The sequence below is a fragment of the Megalobrama amblycephala genome, linkage group LG17, assembly GCF_018812025.1.
Source record: "Megalobrama amblycephala isolate DHTTF-2021 linkage group LG17, ASM1881202v1, whole genome shotgun sequence".
Classification (NCBI taxonomy): Eukaryota; Metazoa; Chordata; class Actinopteri; order Cypriniformes; family Xenocyprididae; genus Megalobrama; species Megalobrama amblycephala.
The window spans coordinates 33,209,770-33,230,583 of NC_063060.1; the positions used below are offsets into that span (position 1 = coordinate 33,209,770).

A 20,814-nucleotide genomic window follows, 5' to 3' on the forward strand; every position below is an offset into this window, starting at 1 on the left:
ATGCAGGAAAAACTCTGAAGTGTGAATAGTGGTCATCTGGATAAAAGACAGAATGTCATTTCATGTGTGATGTGAAAAATTTCACTGCAATGGGTTTTATGTGTGAACTAATATAAGTCAATGGGGGATTTTCAAACTCGTCCAAAAATAAATTCTGTCATCATTTACATACCCTCATGTTAGACTGAATAATATATATAATAACGGGTTAAGAACAAAGAATTTATTTGCCCATAATGCCCATAACTTACTTCAAAATTCAACTCAACTGTTATATTTTGAAGTAATTAAAATATTTTTCATCAATCATGGATTTCTCTCAAACAGTGTCTATTCCCTCTTCTGATTAAGAGAAATGGCAGTGTGAGGGAAACACAGAGAGATCGCAACGAGAGAGCAGGAAAGACACAGAGAGAGTATGAGTGTGTGTGTGTGTGTGTGTGTGTGTGTGTGTGTGTGTGTGTGTGTGTGTGTGTGTGTGCACACATGAGTGATTTAGAAAATTACATTCAGCCTGTGGTAACATCCAGACACGTTCCAGTGGCCTCACGGCACTCCTCAACTCACTCATCCTGCCTGATTCACCTTCACCACACTCTCAGCTAACGGCCCCACAGGAAACACGGGATACAGGGCCACAGCCCCATGAATAACGAATTCAACTGCCCTAAAATACAACAGCAGGCGATTAACGAAATGATTAATATTGATGTGTCGATGCCAGCTGATATATACAGGATACATGAAGTAGAGCATGATATCTGCTCTATATTTTCAAGTCGACTGACGTTACACACCCTGTTTGACCTAGGTTAGATCTACGGTGCTCTGAGGCGGATTTTCAGATTTCCTGTAACAGCCCTCTGTAAAAACGCAAAGATGATCCGTAAAATAGAAACGTACATTCATTAACCTTCATTTAATAGCAGCAGTACTTCTAAGTAAACCAAAGAGGACTCACAGGAATACTCCACTTATGCGAATGAATGAATCACAGCTTTTGGTTTGTCTCTGAACAACAAGGCTTCTGAATAACAAATCAACCTTTTGCCTCTTCTTGTATCTGTATTTCTGCTGATAAAGAATGCTGTATATGAAAAAAAAAGAAAAGGTCACAGTAAAACACTAATCATAATTCATCTATTTCATACTTAGCTCATTTATACCACCGTTCATCATTCAACCCCTCAACTCTTTTTAGCGGGGCGCTGAACACAAATTAGAGCAATTCTTAAGTTTGCTTCAGGTAGTGAACAGTAGCACAATTGGCCACTAACTGAAAAAATAGAGCAGTTTTAGACATATTTTACTACCACTCTTGGGGTTGGTAAGATTTCGTAATGTTTTTGAAATAAGTCTCTTATCCTCATCCAGGCTCAATTTATTTGGTCAAAAATGCAGTAAAAAGTAATATTTTGAATTGTTACAATTTCCAAATACATATTCTCTCTATCTATCTATCTATCTATCTATCTATCTATATACAAACTCGTTTAATAAATCTGAATTCATCAAACAAGGAAAGTAAAGTATTTAGTTAGGAAAGTTTTTTTTTTTTTTGGAAAGTTTTCAAAAAGGTGGTGTTTCCAAAATCCTGTTTTAGTCTATTGAAAAATTTAGCCTACTGAAATCAAAAGCATGGTGTTTAAACTTCCCTCATTTTGAATTCCAAATTGCCCTTACATCTCTAAACTACCCCCTGTTGAGGAGCATTTCTTTTTAAATATCTCTGACATTAATATGCAAACATCTATCCTTGCCTCTGAAAACTGCAGACGCCTTATAATACTGACAAATAATTTCCTCCACTTTAACTCAAAGCACCCCATCCCCCACACTGTCTGTCCAAGAGCTGTCTAGGATATTGATCAGGACTGATGATGTTGTCCTGTCCAGCACTGACGCACCACCACCAGAGCTCCCGTAGTCTCCGCTGATCCACTCAACAACCAAATGACTGACAGCTCAGATCAAACACGTCTGGTGATGGGTCCAAACAGAATCATTTCGAAGATGATAGTCAAAAAGATTAATAACTTTATAGAGAACCAGCACTTATTGAATGAAAGACATTATATCATACTCTTTTGAAATGGCACTTTCTATGAATAGGGTACAATCAGTACTTGAAATGGGCTGCTATTTTTACCTTTAGCGTACCGCCAGTTCTCCTTGCATACCAGCACTTCCGACATGTTGCATGTATGGAAGCCTGCAGAGCCCTCCCTTCTTAAGGAACACGTTTTGAACTGAGCATCGGGAGTATATTTTTATATTAAAAGATTAGTTTGGCCTGAACCGCTCAATTCATATGGATTAGTTTTATGATCTCTTTATGAACTTGAAAGTGTCATTTCCGAAGATGAACGAAAGTCTTACAGGTTTGGAACGATATGAGGGTGAGTAAATAATGACAGAATTTTCTTTTTTGAGTGAACTAACCCTTTAATATATATATATACAGTACAGTCCAAAAGTTTGGAACCACTAAGATTTTTAATGTTTTTAAAAGAAGTTTCGTCTGCTCACCAAGGCTACATTTATTTAATTAAAAATACAGTAAAAAACAGTAATATTGTGAAATATTATTACAATTTAAAATAACTGTGTACTATTTAAATATATTTGACAAAGTAATTTATTCCTGTGATGCAAAGCTGAATTTTCAGCATCGTTACTCCAGTCTTCAGTGTCACATGATCCTTCAGAAATCATTCTAATATGCTGATTTGCTGCTCAATAAACATTTATGATTATTTTCAATGTTGAAAACAGTTGTGTACTTTTTTTTTTCAGGATTCCTTGATGAATAGAAAGTTCAAAAGAACAGCATTTATCTGAAATACAAAGCTTCTGTAGCATTATACACTACCGGTCAAAAGTTTGGGGTCAGTAAGAATTATTTTTATTTTTATTTTTTTGAAAAGAAATTAAAGAAATGAATACTTTTATTCAGCAAGGATGCATTAAATCAATCAAAAGTGGCAGTAAAGACATTTATAATGTTACAAAAGATTAGATTTCAGATAAACACTGTTCTTTTGAACTTTCTATTCATCAAATAATCCTGAAAAAAAATATTGTACACAAATATTTTGTACAATTGTACACATTAAATGTTTCTTGAGTAGCAGATCAGCATATAAGAATGATTTCTGAAGGATCATGTGACACTGAAGACTGGTGTAACGATGCTGAAAATTCAGCTTTGCATCACAGGAATAAATTACTTTGTCAAATATATTTAAATAGTACACAGTTATTTTAAATTGTAATAATATTTCACAATATTAATGTTTTTTACTGTATTTTTAATTAAATAAATGTAGCCTTGGTGAGAAGATCTTAGTGGTTCCAAACTTTTGGACTGTACTGTATATATATATATATATATATATATATATATATATAACCCTTTAATATATTTTAATATATATTTATATTTTATCTTTTGCAAAAAAGACAGGTCTAGACATTTTTGATAAAAAGATCAAAAAATATTGAACTTCACATAAAATTTTAGAATTAATTTGTCCCGAAACTAAATAGTCAACAAGGAGCTTCTTTCACTTTCTATTTAACCATTTACTGACAAATAAAACAACAGAAGTTCCATCACTGGTCTGTCACAGAGAGGTGGGTTTCTCTGCTGGTCAGACTCCTCACAGAAATAAATGTGACTCAGAGATCCCACTTTAAATGGCACCTGAGGTTCTTGTCCCAGTTATCATCCTACTTCCCTTTCCTTTTCATTACAAATAAACCTAATGAGGCATGAAATTAAGTTCCATTGTCAATGGAGTATTTGAAAATTAAATCTGCAAGAGAACATCACCATGATGGCCTTTAGATGGACGAAGCGATCTTTTGCATGCGCATGTCCTTCCGGTAAAACACTTTTCTTTACTTTTGTGAATTTATTCTGCAGAGCGTAGCACTTAGCACCCTTGACTTGTGCATTCATAAAACGTGCTAACATGTGACGCCGGCCCTGGGCTGCTTGGCACGCTCACAGCTCTACAAACACACACACACACAGTGTGCTGCCAGCACTTCCCAGCTGTGCTCCAGCTGCACACATGCACCGGTCGAGCCTGTGATTTGTGTCGCACAAGAATGACGTAATTAGCTCACTGCACATACACATTTTCAAAGGTGAATACACTGCAATGCAGCATATATCCCAAGTTCAAGTGGAATTTGAATTGGAAGAGGAAGAGGACTTTATTGAATTGTGATTCAAAGAAATTCAACAGGTGATGTATTCTAGGAAATGAAATGTTCTTCCATCCTGGTCCACAAAAGTTAATTAAATATGATATATATACATACACAAAGTTCAATAGCTGGTATTTCACCCATCTATCCACATCTATCTCAGTTTATCCATATAGATCCAATTCTATCTCTATCTGTCTATATCTATCCATATGTGTCCATATCTATATCTATCCATCCATATGTATCAATATCTATATTAGTGCTGTCAAATAGATTAATCACGATTAATCACATCTAACATAAAGGTTTTTGTGTATATATGTGTACTGTATCTATCTATCTCTACTGTATCCATGTATCCATCCATCCATCCATCCATCTATACTTTCAAGTAAACATTCAAAATTTATTTTGACAAACTTTGCTTTTCTAATTAAAAATCACTTAGATTTGTTTTAATTTTACTTCCTTTCATTCAAATTCAGAATTGCAATTCTGCATCCCGTTTTCTACTGAATTCAAAATCAACTGGAATAAATTGAAATTTAAAACACGTTTTTAATTCAAACACACAACCTTGGTTTAAATACAGCATGTTCAGGACAGTGAAATGTGAAAACCTTCTCTTAGACCATTCTATGCTAACAGTCATACTAAACATTTTCTGCAAGAATTCACACACAAAAACAACCTAATTCCTATTTATACAGGTTAGTATGAGAATGTGTGGAAGTGGCATATCAATGAGAGCTAAACACTGCATAACTGATACCTCAGACAAGAAAATACAAGTAATATATATAATACAACTATATACATCTTCATACTTTGGCAAAAATATAAAAAAATCTCATTCATACCGAGGCACTTTGCACTGCCACTCAAACTTGCAATGGGGTCTGGCTCGCTTTGATTTATGTCGCTAAACACGTTCTGCATTTACACCTCATCAAGAGTGGCGTTAACGGCTTCTTTCTGCATTAAAAGAGAAATCTGGGATTTGTCATTCCTCCCAGACACTTCTTAATCCTCATCTCTGCATGCATTCATCTCCCTCAAGTTTGTAGCGGCCTGCCTTCTCAGCCACAAATAAACGCTGCATCCTCTCTAAGCCTTGAAAAGCTCTGAGAGAAAAGCCTTGATTGAAGCTTTGCATTGTTTACTGACAATAGTTTCCAACCATGAGCACAATTCTCACAGATAACTGAACCACTGCAGGAGGCAGAGCAACGTCCACATGTAGTCCACTTCTGTGACCATACAAATATTTGGTCTCATTCACTAAAAATTTTGTACAAGATGCGTACTTACTAGAAAAAAGCTTCTTAATCATAACAGGTGTGTACACACAAAGTAACGTATCATATTGCGTCATCCGGCGAGCTTGTGACAGCTTCAGGGCTTTTATTAAAACTACAGATCAAACTTCTGCATTTTTGTATTCCCGCCCACAGATGGTGAGATCAACAGAAGAGCAGTGCCAAACGATCAAAAATGCATTATGGGTGTTGAAGTTTTGGCAAACTCCAGAGCACTTATTTGCTGTTTTGTCAAGTCATTTTTTTTTTTTTTTGTGCGTTTGTGTGTTTCTACTGAATAGACAGGAAAGTTTTATTAAAGGGGTGGTTCAATGTTTTTTTTTCTAGGCTTGATTGTGTTTTTGGGGCACAGTTTAACATGTCTTAATGCTTCGGTTTTTTGAAAACGCTGAATTTTTCATATATTTTACCTTTATTCTACACCTCTGTTTCCATTGTCATTCGAATGGCTCGTTTGACTTCCTGCTTCTATGAAGCCACTTCCTCCAAAATACGCAATGTGCTCAGATTGGTTATCTGGCCCAGTGTATCCAGAGCCATCGTGATTCGCTGAAGCGTCCGGAAACGCCACGCCCCTTACCATTTGTTACCGGTTACGTGGGCTTTGGTTATATTGTATGCTCAATTTGATTATATTGCTGTATCAAATTGAGCCCGAATCAGACCCAGATGAACAGCAATCGTGGCTTTTAAAGGACGTTTATGAATGGCATTTCATTTCGTATTTGTGTCAAAGTGTTTAGATATGCTGTCACTGCTGTTTGTTAGCTTTCAATATACAGTTTTATCCTGATTAAAGCTTTACTGTAGCTGTAAATAAAGCTGTACTGTGTTTGTTGGAGAAGTATGCAATATAATTTAGCTAACGTTAACTGACTAGCGAAGCAAAAACGAGCTGCTCTTTGTATATGTCCTTGATGCAACCAAAAATAGCAACAGAACTATATGTTTAAAAGACATGTACAAACAATAAAAACTACTTACAGTTTGGGGCGATAAACAGCAGCTTCTGCTTTTAAAGTGGGAACTTTTTCATTCAGTAAAAGCCTTTGTGCATTCAGTAATAGCCATCCAGCATTAAACTCATGTAGATTCTGGAAGCTGTCTTCAGCAGCACATCCAGTGTAGAATATATCACAGATTATAATGTGTTCTATTATCTATTGACATGTCCAGTGTACACAACTCTTCCGCTTTCATTATGCTGCGCCACATGGCCTCGCCCACTTTGTTGCGTGTTCCCAGGAGCGTGTTTTGCAGGGTTTATGATGTCACCAACCCGGAAAGAAGCTCGTTGTAGTCCAAACCGGTCGTTTTTGTAGGCAATAAACTGCCATAACTGTAAAAGACAATATCTCCGTTTGCATTGAACTTTCAGCGCTGTAACTTTGCAGATACTGTTTATGCTCAAGCAGCAACATTACACACTATCTAAAGTGAAAAAAGTGAAATCGCATTGAGCAACCCCTTTAAAAGCCCATCTAGGTCATTCGGTGTCAACTCAAGGTTGGTCCCAGGTTCAAATTTTTGACTTTGTTATTTTTTCTGTCAAAAGACAAACATAAATAGTAATGAAAGCCAAAATATTAAACGTCACAGATATATATTTACTGAGTAATCCACTATTTTGTAGAGGGGGTCAAAATTATCACATTTACAGGGGTGTAAAAATGACTTTAGAAAGATGGCAGTGTTATTATTTTATTTTTTACACAGATTACTCAGTAAATATACATCTGTGGCATTTAATATATTGGCTTATTCACTATTTATGTTTTTCTTTCTACAGAAAAAATATTAACAAAATCAAAAATTTGAGCTGGGAAAGTTTCCGAAATTTTGTTGATTTGACACAGAATGACCCATCTTTAAATGTATTCTAAATCGAACTATGATACACACAATTTCTGTTGATATAAAATAAGTATGGTCACAGTTATGTGGTGTATAATACTAATCCTAATAGTACTACTTCTACTATTAATAACGATTAAAATGATTGATTCTCTGTGGATTGGAATTATTATTGTAGTTAATAAACTTTGGAGTTTGGCTTAAAGGATTAGTCCACTTTTAAATAAACTTTTCCTGATATTTTACTCACCCCCATGTCATCCAAGATGTCCATGTCTTTCTTTCTTCAGTCGAAAAGAAATTAAAGTTTTTGATGAAAACATTCCAGGATTTTTCTCCTTATAGTAAACTTCAATGGGCACCAAACGGTTGAAGGTCAAAATTAGTTTCACTGCAGCTTCAAATTGTTCAACATGATCCCAGATGAGAAATAAGGGTCTTATCTAGTGAAACCACTGTTCATTTTCTGAAAAAAATTGAAAATTATATAAGTTTTATCCATAAATGCTCATCTTGAACTAGCTCTCTTCTTCTTCTCCTCTATTTGAATTCCAGCAGTGTAGACACTGCTAAGTGTAATACTGCCCTCCACAGGCCAAAGTTTGAACTATTTTTTATATGCCATATGCTAGTTCAATAGTATATGACAATTAGTTCAAACTTTGGCCTGTGGGGGGCAGTAATACGCTTAGCAGCGTCTACTCTGCCGGATTTCTAATAGAGAAGAAGAAGAGAGCTAGTTCATGATGAGCATTTATGGATAAAACTTATATAATTTTCAATTTTTTCAGAAAATGAGCGATGGTTTCACTAGATAAGACCCTTATTTCTCATCTGGGATGATCTAGAACAATTTGAAGCTGCAGTGAAACTAATTTTGACCTTCAACCGTTTGGTGCCCATTGAAGTCTACTATAAGGAGAAAAATCCTGGAATGTTTTCATCAAAAACTTTAAATTCTTTTCGACTGAAGAAAGAAAGACATGAACATCTTGGATGACATAGGGGTGAGTAAATTATCAGGAAAAGTTTATTTAAAAGTGAACTAATCCTTTAACACATTTCATGTTAAAGGCCACCAGGAGAGATTTTGCTGCATTCAATTGGTTTATTGTAACTCATAATGCAAATTATTTATGAATCATTATTTCGGTATGAAAACGTTAACACACACAAGTTTTACATTTATAGTATAGAATGAGAATGAGACCCATTGTCACACATTCACTCTCATGCTGTATAATGAACATTTTCTATTATTTAAATGAAAAGTCGGTCCTCGCTCACATGAGTGAGTAGATATGAAAAGATGCGTGGGACAGAACACTCAATGAATAAAAGCGGCCTGGACACTTTCTTGAACTCATTTTGAGTTCACCCACGCAGAGCAGTGAATCACTTTTCACAAGCATACTCGCGTTTCTACCTCTCTTTGAATCCTGGAGCCCTATGACACAACATTTCAAATGACCCATATCAGTCGGTAAACGCATAATCAAAACCTAGAGAGCAATTAAAGATATGCAGAAGGGTCAACGTGATTTTCTGTGTATTGGGAGAGAAATTCATAATAATCAGAGCTTTGACCTGTTTAATCAGTGCCGTGATGAACTCTCCTGCATGCTTTCACTGCTTGAGGGAGAAACTCGGCTCAGTCCAACTACATGGCAACTAGTCTATAACAGCAGGCATCCTTTAAGTGGAGCAGATTGAAGAGGTGTGGGAAATATATTTAAGAGCTCTCCATTTCAGAGCAACAGACTCAAATTAAATGAAAATGTTCTCTTTGCACATTAAAGGATGGGTGATTTGAGAGACGCAAAACTGCTTCTTTCTACATGGATTGAGTCATTTGATAAGTTGACAAATTTCTGCATCTTTTTTTTTACTGTGACCTACCCTGCATCTGATTATGCTTCCCTACAACATAGTAGGCGAAAAACAGTATGTAAGCCAAGTAGTATGTCTAAATTCATAGTATTCAGGAAATTCTGGCGAGATTATGAAATGCACATCCGATGGACACTTTAGTATCTATCCCATGATGCCACAGGCAGAGGAGTTGTGAATGGCAGTGAAGCAATGCAACCGATGCCGTAGGTCACATATTCATACTATTTAGAACATTATTTAACAAAGTCACAAATTAAATTTTAAACCAAATGTAGTACTGACTAGACACTATGTGATTTTGAGCACAGCTCTAGTCTTGCGCAGCTTATGTGACTGACATCACATTGATGACATCACTAGAACCTGAAACTTCAAAATCCAGTCTCCAAGAACTGATTCTGCACATACAGACACACTTATATTTTCAACAAAGCAAATAAACAAGACAGCTTGTTTTGGCAAAACAGATTAATGCAGGTAATGGAGAACAAGCGCCATGTCATCAAGTCAGTGTTTATTGCCATGGAAACAGAGTAATAGTCTGATGTCCACCAAGTCTCTTTTTCTGCATCTTCAGATTATTCCTTCATTTATTCTTTATTTTCTACTGCTTTACATCTGATACACGAACTGTGCTTTGATGCTTAAATCTACATTTATACTTTCATATGCTGTGAAACATTTTGCATTCTGAAACATGTTAAAGCATTTTAGACCAGAGGTATTGGACTATTTTCAGGCGAAGAATCCCTTGGAGGATAGAGAGAGATGGAGAAGGGACCCCTGTTACTTAAGGTATAAAACTGAGTGATGCATGTTAAGCATGCCTTATAAACACATGCATATAGTACCATTTTAATGCATTTGCATATTTTGTTAGAATGTTTACTGTACTCACTGATGGTCACTGTATAATATATATTATTGGTGCAGTCAGATGCTTTATATTTTAATTTTACTTAAAACATTTTGATTTAGTTAAAGGATTAGTTCACTTTGAAATGAAAATTAGCTTAAGGATTAGTTCACTTTCAAATAAAATTTTATTGATAATTTACTCACCCCCATGTTATTCAAGATGTTCATGTCTTTCTTTCTTCAGTCGAAAAGAAATTAAGGTTTTTGATGAAAACATTCCAAGATTATTCTCCTTATAATGGACAAAAATGGCCTCCAAACGGTTGAAGGTCAAAATTACAGTTTCAGTGCAGCTTCAAAGGGCTTTAAACGATACCAGACTAAGGGTCTTATCTAGTGAAACGATTTTCAAAAAAAAATTTATGTATATGCTTTATATAAACAAATGATCGCCTTCCAAGTGCTTCCGCCAAAACCGCATTTTCATATTCTTCAAAAAGCTTACACTGTATGTCCTACGACCTGCACCTTCCCTATTCTACTAACGGAAAAAATGGAACTGCCGCTGCGTTCGTTCCGAAGGTAGAATAGGGAAGGTGAAGGACATACAGCATAAACTACATTCGTTTTTTATATAGTATATGCTTATATTGAACTTTATTCTTGTAAAAACAGAAGCTGTAAGCAATACATAAAGTATTGAATGAAAATGTCTCTGAAACATTGGTGTATTAGTCAAATATTGCATTTATTTCACTTCAGCTGTGATAAATTATGCAAACGCAGCACGAGCGTCACTACGGGAAGCAGAAAGTGTCTGACTTCACGTCTCCGTTTTCAGCTCCTCCTCGCCTGCACGCGGCTACTCTCACCGATCGGTTACATCCAGCCGCAGCCGATGTCGAACACACCTAATTACTCCAGTCTTCAGTGTCACATGACCCTCCAGAAAGCATTCTCATATGCTGATTTGCTGCTCAAGAAACAATCAGAGTTGCTGCTCAATACTTTTGTGGAAACTGATATCTTATTTCAGGATTCTTTGATGAATGGAAAGTTCAAAAGAACAGCATTTGAAACAGAAATCTTTTATAACATACAGTAATGTCTTTACTGTCACTTCAAATTTGATCAAGTTAATGCATCCTTGATGTGCAAGGAAGACAACCGGTCCACTTCCGACTGACAGCGGGTCTTGTGAAAAGCCGTACCTGCTCTTGATAGTCCTGCTTCCTGTTGCCCTCACTGCTGAATTCAGCAATGTAATTGATCGCCAAGACTAATTGAAGGTGGTAGAACTCGACACCTCAAAGTCCTTTTTCTGCATATTCACATTTTACTTCTTAAATACAGTCTTAAATTCAGTCTGTCTCTCTCTTTTTCTCTCTTGTATACACACCTTACACCTTTGATGCAGAGAGAGGTTAATGGAGTGAGTGTCCTGATATTTTTCACTTGATTTCAACCAAAAGATCAAATGAGGAGTGATGGGCCATGGAGAGCTGGGCAGAGGGAAACATCCTGATGCTCAATGGACTGATCATCAGTTATATCACCCACACTACTGCCACTTCTGTCTCCACAGACACACCTGAGATCAGCAGCTCATTTAAAGACCCCATAAAATCACTTGAAAGCATGGTTTTCTGCAAAAGAAAGACTAATGAATGTAAATAAATGTTAATTTAAGTTAATTTTTTTTATCATCAACATATTGGCATGAAAATGACCTCAAAGCTAACAGACATGGACTAAAAGCCACAAAACTCATTTTGATTTAATGGAATTCTTAATCATTTCATAAATGTGCAGGAAGGTTGCATAATATTTCATGCTAATGTACCAATACCAAACATGGTAGATTACATACTGTTCAAAAGTTTGGGGTCAGAAAGATTTTTTTTTTTTTTTTGAAGAAATTAATACTTTTATTCAGCAAGGAGACATTAAATTGATCAAGTGACTGTAAATTGTCATTTACAAAGTAAAATTTCCATATCAAATAAATCATGTTCTTTTGAGCTTTCAATTAATAAAAAAATACTGTAGAATGTATCATGATTTCCACAAAAGTATTAAGCAGCACAGCTGTTTTCAACATTGATCAGCATATCAGAATGATTTCTGAAGGATCATGTGACACTGAAGACTGGAGTAATAATGCTGAAAATTCAACTTTGCCATCACAGAACTAAATGACATTTTAAACAGAAAACCCAGTTATGTTTATCTTTGTCTCAGAAGTTTCTTCTAAAAGACCTTAGGAGAAAAAAAATGATACAAATAAGCCAACTCTTGGCATACAGTACAATAATAGAGAAAAAATTATTAATGTGCACGGCGTTGCTCAGATAATTAGCCTTTAAATGGATTTGATGAGAGAATTTTGAGTCCATATTGAAATTTCTGACTTTTGATTTCAGATTTTGGCATCTTGGCAAATCTGAGACACACTGTTGCAAAAACATCTGAAAAGCTAAAGACACGGAATTTATAAACTGAATCTCAGGACTAACTTTTAAAGCTGCTGCTCTAATATCTACTCATTCTGGGGATGAAATGTTGTTAAACAGTAGCTGGATAAGAAGACAGACACTTTGTTGCATTCTGTAGGCTACATGTTCAGATTTATCCATGCGTTTCATTGTTGGTGTTTTTCGGTCACTTTACGCAGTGAGGTAGTGAGAGAGAACGCCTGACAAGCCGGAATGTGGTAAATAATGCAAGAGGTGGCAGTCAGGTCTCTCACAGCACGCAATGTTAAATATTCATCCAAGGTGGGCAACCCACGCCGGGCCTTGCTCGTAGTTGTGGCATTAGAAGGATCGCTCCCTTGTCACTTGCTTTCAGCCAAACAAAACACAGCATTTCAACACAAACATACACCAAGGGAGGATCTAAACAACGTCCGCTTGGGGCACAGGAGAGCACGGTTTACTGTTCCTCTCTTCTTTTTGCTGAGTCAACAGAGAACCTGATAAAAATGAGGCGATAAGAAACAAATTCGTTAAATGAGTAAGATTTAACTTTGGTATCAGCATCTTGATCTTCATCTGATCATCATCCACAAGCTCATTTTTCAGAGAAACCCATCCTGAAGTCGAATCCCAGAGGATCTGGATATGGTAGGGAACAGGGTTGTTCTTTATTGACTTTTGGGGGCTCCATTTCCTCCTCCTCACTTATTTTCAGCTTAGAGCGAAACAAAGGCTGTTAACATCCTAGTGTTGAGCCCAAAACATTTTTTTCATTATTACAGGGTTCAACAAAGGTCATCTACTGTAACTCCATCATAAAAGTACAGTTCCAGTGTGCCATTCTCTTCCATTTCTATGTCTGAATGTGTATCAATTTCACAGCTTATTCAAAAAATTTCAGCAATCAGCAATAATTCTTTACCACCCACATACATAATGAGGGCAAATCAGTGTCCTCAATACAATATTAAACACAAGTCAATAAGCATTAAAGCACAACTGAGGGCATAAAAGCCTGTAAGCATGTAGAGATGTTTTAAATTGCAGCACATAATGAGGACCAATTATCATCTAATCTGGATCACACATACCTAGAGGAAACAAAAGGGGGATATTGGTAGATATACAATATCAGACTTCATATCCATCCACAGAAAAGGACACAAACTTACTACAATAAAAATGCCAATAAACTGACTTCCTGAGGAAAAAGACAATAACAGGGCTCAACAATAAGGACTGCCTGATGGCCCAGGGCCAGTGTGATCAACTCTCAGGACAGTTTAAAGAACTGTCAATTGCCCGATCGGGCCAGTGCAGCATCGTCACAAAAGTTTATCATTTGCACGTGTTTTAAAGCCATGCCCATTTAAATATTCAAGTGCAAGAAGACATGAAAGATAACTCAATTCTGTACTAGCTCAGAAAGCGCACAAGTATGGAATTGATTTCTCTTTCATGTCTTTTTGCTCTTAAATGGACATATTCATATCAAATTATGTAAAAATGCTAGTATTGGCAGGTATCCTAATAAACAGTCTATTATGTCTTAAGTGAACGTAAACAGTTGAGAAATAAAACACATTTGTAACAGTTTATTGGATCCGTGCATTATGTTTTAAAGTGACAGCAGACTAATATACCCTGTTGCTAACTGTGTTTTTAATTTTAAAGGGTTAGTTCACCCAAAATTAAAATAATGTCATTTATTACTCACCCTAATGCCGTTCCACACCCGTAAGACCTTCGTTCATCTTCGGAACACAAATTAAGATGTTTTTGTTGAAATCCAATGGCTCAGTGAGGCCTCCATAGCCAGCAATGACATTTCCTCTCTCAAGATCCATTAATGTACTAAAAACATATTTAAATCGGTTCATGTGAGAACAGTGGTTCAATATTAATATTATAAAGCGACGAGAATATTTTTGGAGAAACACTGCTTCAGGAAGCTTCGGAAGCGTTATGAATCAGCGTGTCGAATCATGATTCGGATCGCGTGTCAAACTGCCAAACTGCTGAAATCACGTGACACACTCCGAACCGCTGATTCGACACGCTGATTCATAATGCTCCTGAAGCAGTGTTTTGAAATCGGCCATCACTAAATAAGTCGTTATTTTGTTTTTTTGGCGCTCCAAAAATATTCTCGTTGCTTTATAATATTAATATTGAACCACTGTACTCACATGAACTGATTTAAATATGTTTTTAGTACCTTTATGGATCTTGAGAGAGATCACGGAGCCATCGGATTTCAACTAAAATATCTTAATTTGTGTTCCGAAGATTAACGAAGGTCTTACGGGTGTGGAACGGCATGAGGGTGAGTAATAAATGACAGAATTTTCATTTTTGGGTGAACTAACCCTTTAATCATTCACTGCTCTTGACTGAATAGCTTTTGTAACTTTAATTATGATTCACGAGTTCACATATCCATATAATTAAATAGAGTAAAGTTATGCATATTTAGCGTGCTGTCCGGGGAGAGGGCTCCGAGCTCGGAATTTTGGCCCGAACCCAGAGTACTCCCCCCGGTGTGGTAAAAGTAGATAGAACTATAAGTGAGGAGATGGGGTGGAGGAGGGATGCTGATAAACTCAGATGAACAGAAGTCAGTCTGCTGAATTTATACCTTTGACATTGGTTGAGTTGATTAACTGAATGCTCTCCACCTGTGCTAATTAGGTTAATTATCTGAACTTGCTCCTCTTGAATGTTGTTAATAAAACATCATTTAATTTATCTTTAATTTATACACTGAAGACTACGCAGTGTTATTTTAGATATGATTATTCAATTTCTCAAACTGAAAATTAATGTTTATTTTATCTTATTTTATTACTGACCGTTTACTTGTCTTTAACGATATTTGAAATTTATATGAGATCTAGTAGTCTAGTAGTTTTTGGTGTCATAACCGTATTTATTAAGGATACATGGGTCAAAAACAACAAAAACAATAACTAGGCCTAATTTATTTTATTTATTACATTTTTATGGTAGGGCCAGTGAAAATTTAAACCAATGGCCCAACCGGGCCAGCAGAAAATTCCTTAGCGTTGAGTCCTTGATAAAGTCTGAGCTTATTCAGAGAGACTGACATGTATAAAAATACATATCATTAACATATAACACCCTCAGCCACCAGTCACCATCTTCTGAGATAAGAGAAAGGTGAGGAAGTCGAGAACATCACTCCAGTAATGCTTCCACCCAGGTCCTGTTCTGCATAAATATACATTACAGATGGCATCATTTTGAACTTGTTTGTTTGTTAAATGAGCCATGCTCACATTCATAATTGCATTTTCCAACATTAATTATAATTGTGCAGTTGGGTTTGGGTGTGAGAGAGGACATGCCAGTCGAGGGTGGACTGCGGGGCTACATCTGGTGATGCCTCCTCTCCTGAGCACCTAGCTCAGAGAAAACAGGTCATCAGCTCTAGCATACAACACACTCAAACAATGGCTGCTGGTGGGACCTGTCATGCCCAGAGTTCAGAGCAGATGTATTTGGAGGATTTATTATCCAAAAATTAGAAACCAGTTATTTTATCTACCCTGAGAGATGCTGTGCCTTACTTGCATCAGCCTGAGCATTTGGGCCCTCCAACATAGTCATCACTTCTCAGATTATTAAAAGCAAGAATGTATCTTGAGAGATGACACGGATTCTTTCTTTACCGCCCTACAAAGAAAAAAAATCAAAAGGAGCCAACAAAGTACTTTAAAACGTCTCAGCCAACAACTGCAACATTTCATCAATATTTATCAATAGTGACAGGAGACATAACAGCCAACAGGCTTGCACAGATGCACCATCAAGCCAATTCAAACTAGGGATTTTTAACCAGACATTTGAAGAGTTCATTTGCAAAAACTGATGAACGCCACCTTTAAAAAACATTAACTGACTGTCGTGCGTTGTTCTCCACATATAGCACATTCTGAACCCTAGATAAGTTTTGTTAAAAAAAGCCGGTACTGTCCACTGTGAAGGCATCGCGCGTTCACGTTTTACAGCAGGAACCGACAAGCACCCTTGTTGTTTGTGTACGCAACTCGATAAGTCTGTTTTAGCGAATCAGTGAGCAGTATTTAGGTCAGGTGACAAGGCTTCTAAATGAAATGAAAATTCTGTCATGTATTACTCACCCTCATGCCGTTCCACACCCGTAAGACCTTCATTCATCTTCGGAACACAAATTTAGATATTTTTGAATCCGATGGCTCTGTAAGGCCTGCATAGGGAGCAATGACATTTCCTCTCTCAAGATCCATAAAGGTGCTAAAAACATATTTAAATCAGTTCATGTGAGTACAGTGGTTCAATATTAATATTATAAAGCAACAAGAATATTTTTGGTGCGGCAAAAAAAAATTTCAAAACACACCTTCAGGAAGCTTCGGAGCATAATGAATCAGCGTGTTAAATCATGATTCGGATCACTTGTCAAACCGCCAAACTGCTGAAATCATGTGACTTTGGCACTTTGAACCGCTGATTCGACACACTGATTCATTATGCTCCAAAGCTTCCTGAAGCAGTGTTTTGAAATCGGCCATCACTAAATAAGTCGTTATTGTAATTTTTTTTTGGCGCACCAAAAATATTCTCGTTGCTTTATTAGATTAATATTGAACCACTGTACTCACATGAACTGATTTAAATATGTTTTTAGTATATCAATGGATCTTGAGAGAGGAAATGTCATTGCTGGCTATGGAGGCCTCACTGAGCCATCGGATTTCAACAAAAATATCTTAATTTGCATTCCGAAGATCAACGAAGGACTTACAGGTGTAAAATGGCACAAGGGTGAGTAATTAATGACAGAATTTTCATTTTTGGGTGAACCAACCCTTTAAATTTGAAATAAATGCTGTTCTTTTAAACTTTTCTATTCAACAGAATTCTAAAAAGAAAAAGAAAAAGAAAAATCACGGTTTCTGTATTAGGAAGCAGCAGCACAACTGTTTTCTACATTGATAATAATAAGAAAGTTACCACTATAGTACACTTGAACCCATAGTGTACTACTACTATTTAGTGTTAACTAAATACATTTTTTTAAATACAGAGATAGTACATTAAAAGCACATTTTAGTTCATATTTCATGGTGTCTCAAAAGAGCACAGTTGAGTACACTTAGATGTTCTTAAAATTATCTTAAGAAGTACTAAAGAAGAATTTTTAGTATATTAAGTACAAAATTAGTGCGCAAAAATAGAGCACTTTAAGTACATTATTGAAGTGTACCTTGTTTCACCTGGGAGCATATTACAATGATTTCTGAAGGATCATGTGACACTGAATTATAGAATTATATATATTACAGTAATAGCATAACAGCAATAAATTACATTTTAAAACATTAAAAAAGAAAACAGTTTTTGTTTTACTGTTTTACTGTATTTTTGTCATTGTATTATTACTGTCAATATTTTAAACCTTGACAATTAGTCAAGTGCAAGAAGACACGAAAGGGAACTCATTTCGTTACTTGCATGCTGTGCTGGAAGTTTTGTGCACACACATCCGAAGCACGCGCAGAAAGCCGCATCTCAGACAGCACGCTAATACCAAACTGAGCTCTCTTTCACGTCGTCTTGCACTTGAATGGACAAATTCACACACAATTATGTCAAAAAATAGCAAGTATCCTACTAAACACAGGGCCAGATTTACTAACAGCTTGCGCCAATGCAAACCTTTTGGTTAAAAAAACTATTGTCAGGATTTACTAAAGACACACAGTGAAAAATTAGCGCTGAAAAAGCATGGACACAGTTATTTTTGTGGCTGACTTTACTGAATATGCATTTGTAGGAGTTTCCCTTTCAGACGCAAAATGTATGGGTGGAGAGTATTTAAATGAATCATGCAAGGTGATTAGTTTAGTAAATCTGGCCCATAGTCGTTTATATCTTAACTGAATGTAAACAATTGAGAAAGTAAACGCATGTGTACAGTATCAGTACATTAGATCTGTGCATTCACTCTTAAAGTGACAGCAACCTAATATTCCTGCTGCTGTGTTTTTAATGTTAATCAAATAACAAAAATCACTCACCGCTCTTGAGAAATAACTTTTGTAACTTTAATAAGGATTAATTAATAAGAATGTTTAATTTATACAGTGAAGACTATGCAGTGTTACTTTACATTTGCTTACTTTATTAAATTTCTGTACCTGAAAACTACTGTCAGACCTACCTGAAAATCCTGAAAAGCATGGTTTATTTCATTTGTATCTTTGTTATATTGTACATATTTGTGCTTTTGCTTGTAATTTGATTATTTGTTATTATTGCTTAATGTTTTAAATTTGTATTAGTTAGGTAGTTTTAGCTGTGATATCAAAATTGGAACAGAGAATTGTGAATTTTCACAAAAGCTAAAATTTAGCTAAAATTTTGGTGTCAAATACAGTTTTGTGGCCATTGGCAGGTTTGGCAAAAGGTTAGTTTTAGGCCCTGTATGTATGTATAGTTTTTTGTTTTGTTTTTTGTTTTTGGGATTAGTAGATTTACTAAATTTACTAAATTTAGTCAGTCAAATGGTGTTGACCCACAAATTTCCTGTGAAACACAAAAAGAGTTTCTATCGAAATTTCAATGTTGCACTTTCTATAAAATGAAAAAGAATGGTGCAAAGTTACTGGCAAATTCAGATACTACAAAAATAATTTTATAAAGTGCCCTATCCACATTTGGTTGCGTCTTATATTGTAAGAGGTGAACCACAAAAAGAAGCCTTCTTCAACCAGCCTTTCTGCTCGATAGCGTCCCCACAGACTCCTCTGAAACCTTAAAATATGACCACCAACTACAAAACTGTTTTGTATCTCCAATACTGATGGAATCAAATGACCCCCACACATACTCGATTATCCCGTTTCTCTATGGAATTCCTGTTAATGGCACCCAAATTAAGCTTTGTTAAATGTTTGTATTGTTAAATATGTATCACAGTTCAATGAAAATTAGATTCTCACAAGTTCATAGCTCAGCTGCAAGTACCTATAAACAGATCTGATCTCTCTTACCTCTCATGTGAGAGCTGCTTCAAGACACCCTGGAGTAATCTTTGTTCTTAAAGAGGCTTTAACTTTGATACAGCCATGCTAAGCAGTTACAGTCATTCCAGTCATTTTCTTTTTATTTTGTGATACTAAAAGAGTGATAATAAGCTTTTATCTTCTCGAGCTCGGTTTATTCAATAAAGATAAATATATTTTTGCCATTTAAGTTCCCACTACTACAAACAAGAGCATTTTTTGTGCTTTTTATGTGTGCTTTTGTTCATTGTATTTTGTTTTGACTTATGTTCTAGCTATTGCATTATTGTGTTTGACTGTGTATTTTATTCAATCATTTAGACAGTTATATCACCCTCTGTTTTGATTTACTGTTGCTTTGAGTGTAATTCATGACAAGTGCAATGTGATTAAAAACATCTGATCATTAAATGCTCGCCTGACTGGTGTGTTGACATCTTTCAGAGAACGCACTTCACAGAGGATCTCGGCTCAAAAAAAGAACAGAATCAAATGGGTACTTATGAAATCAGGCAGTGTTCTGCATGCATAAGCGTGACGGCTCTTTAATTCGACCTTAATGTGTAAATTCTGGACTTCTAAATGATAGGCTACATGTTGCCTTCATTCTCAGTGAGATGTGGCAGACAGTGTGGGTGTGAGCATGGGTGACATGGATAGAGTTAAATAGCAATGGCCTGGTTCAGCTGTACCATTTGTTTGCATTACTATACATAAAATCACACTCATTGGCATAAATCTCCATGTTTAACTTAATATGGTAATTTAGGCTGAGTTCACTGGAGAGCTGTTGCTTTGAAAGGAGCCTCTTTATAGGAGAGATAAGGACCCCTTTTAACAGCTTTATAATACAAGCTGTTACCCAGCTAACCAAAATATATTTTGCTAATGTTCCCATTAAGTTATGAAAACATTATTTTGGAATGTTCTTTAAACGTTTAAAACGGCAAGTTTTTAAAACACTTGTTATTTCTTGGTTATCCGAACATTAAAGGGTTAGTTCGCCCAAAAATGGAAATTATCCCATGATTTATTCACCCTCAAGCCATCCTACGTGGATATGACTATCATCTTTCAGACAAACACAATCAGGGATACGTTTAAAAATATCCTTGCTCTTCC

The 20,814-nt window shown here is 35.9% G+C and overlaps 1 protein-coding gene and 1 long non-coding RNA gene across 2 annotated transcripts in view; both read right to left on the reverse strand.

The window, feature by feature from the left end:
* LOC125251686 overlaps positions 1–20,814 on the reverse strand; it is a 258,619-nt gene that overhangs the window by 192,843 nt on the left and 44,962 nt on the right. The window lies entirely within an intron of this gene.
* Positions 1–20,814, reverse strand: part of xkr4 (XK related 4) — a 67,680-nt gene that overhangs the window by 39,988 nt on the left and 6,878 nt on the right. The gene's annotated exons all lie outside the window — the stretch shown is intronic.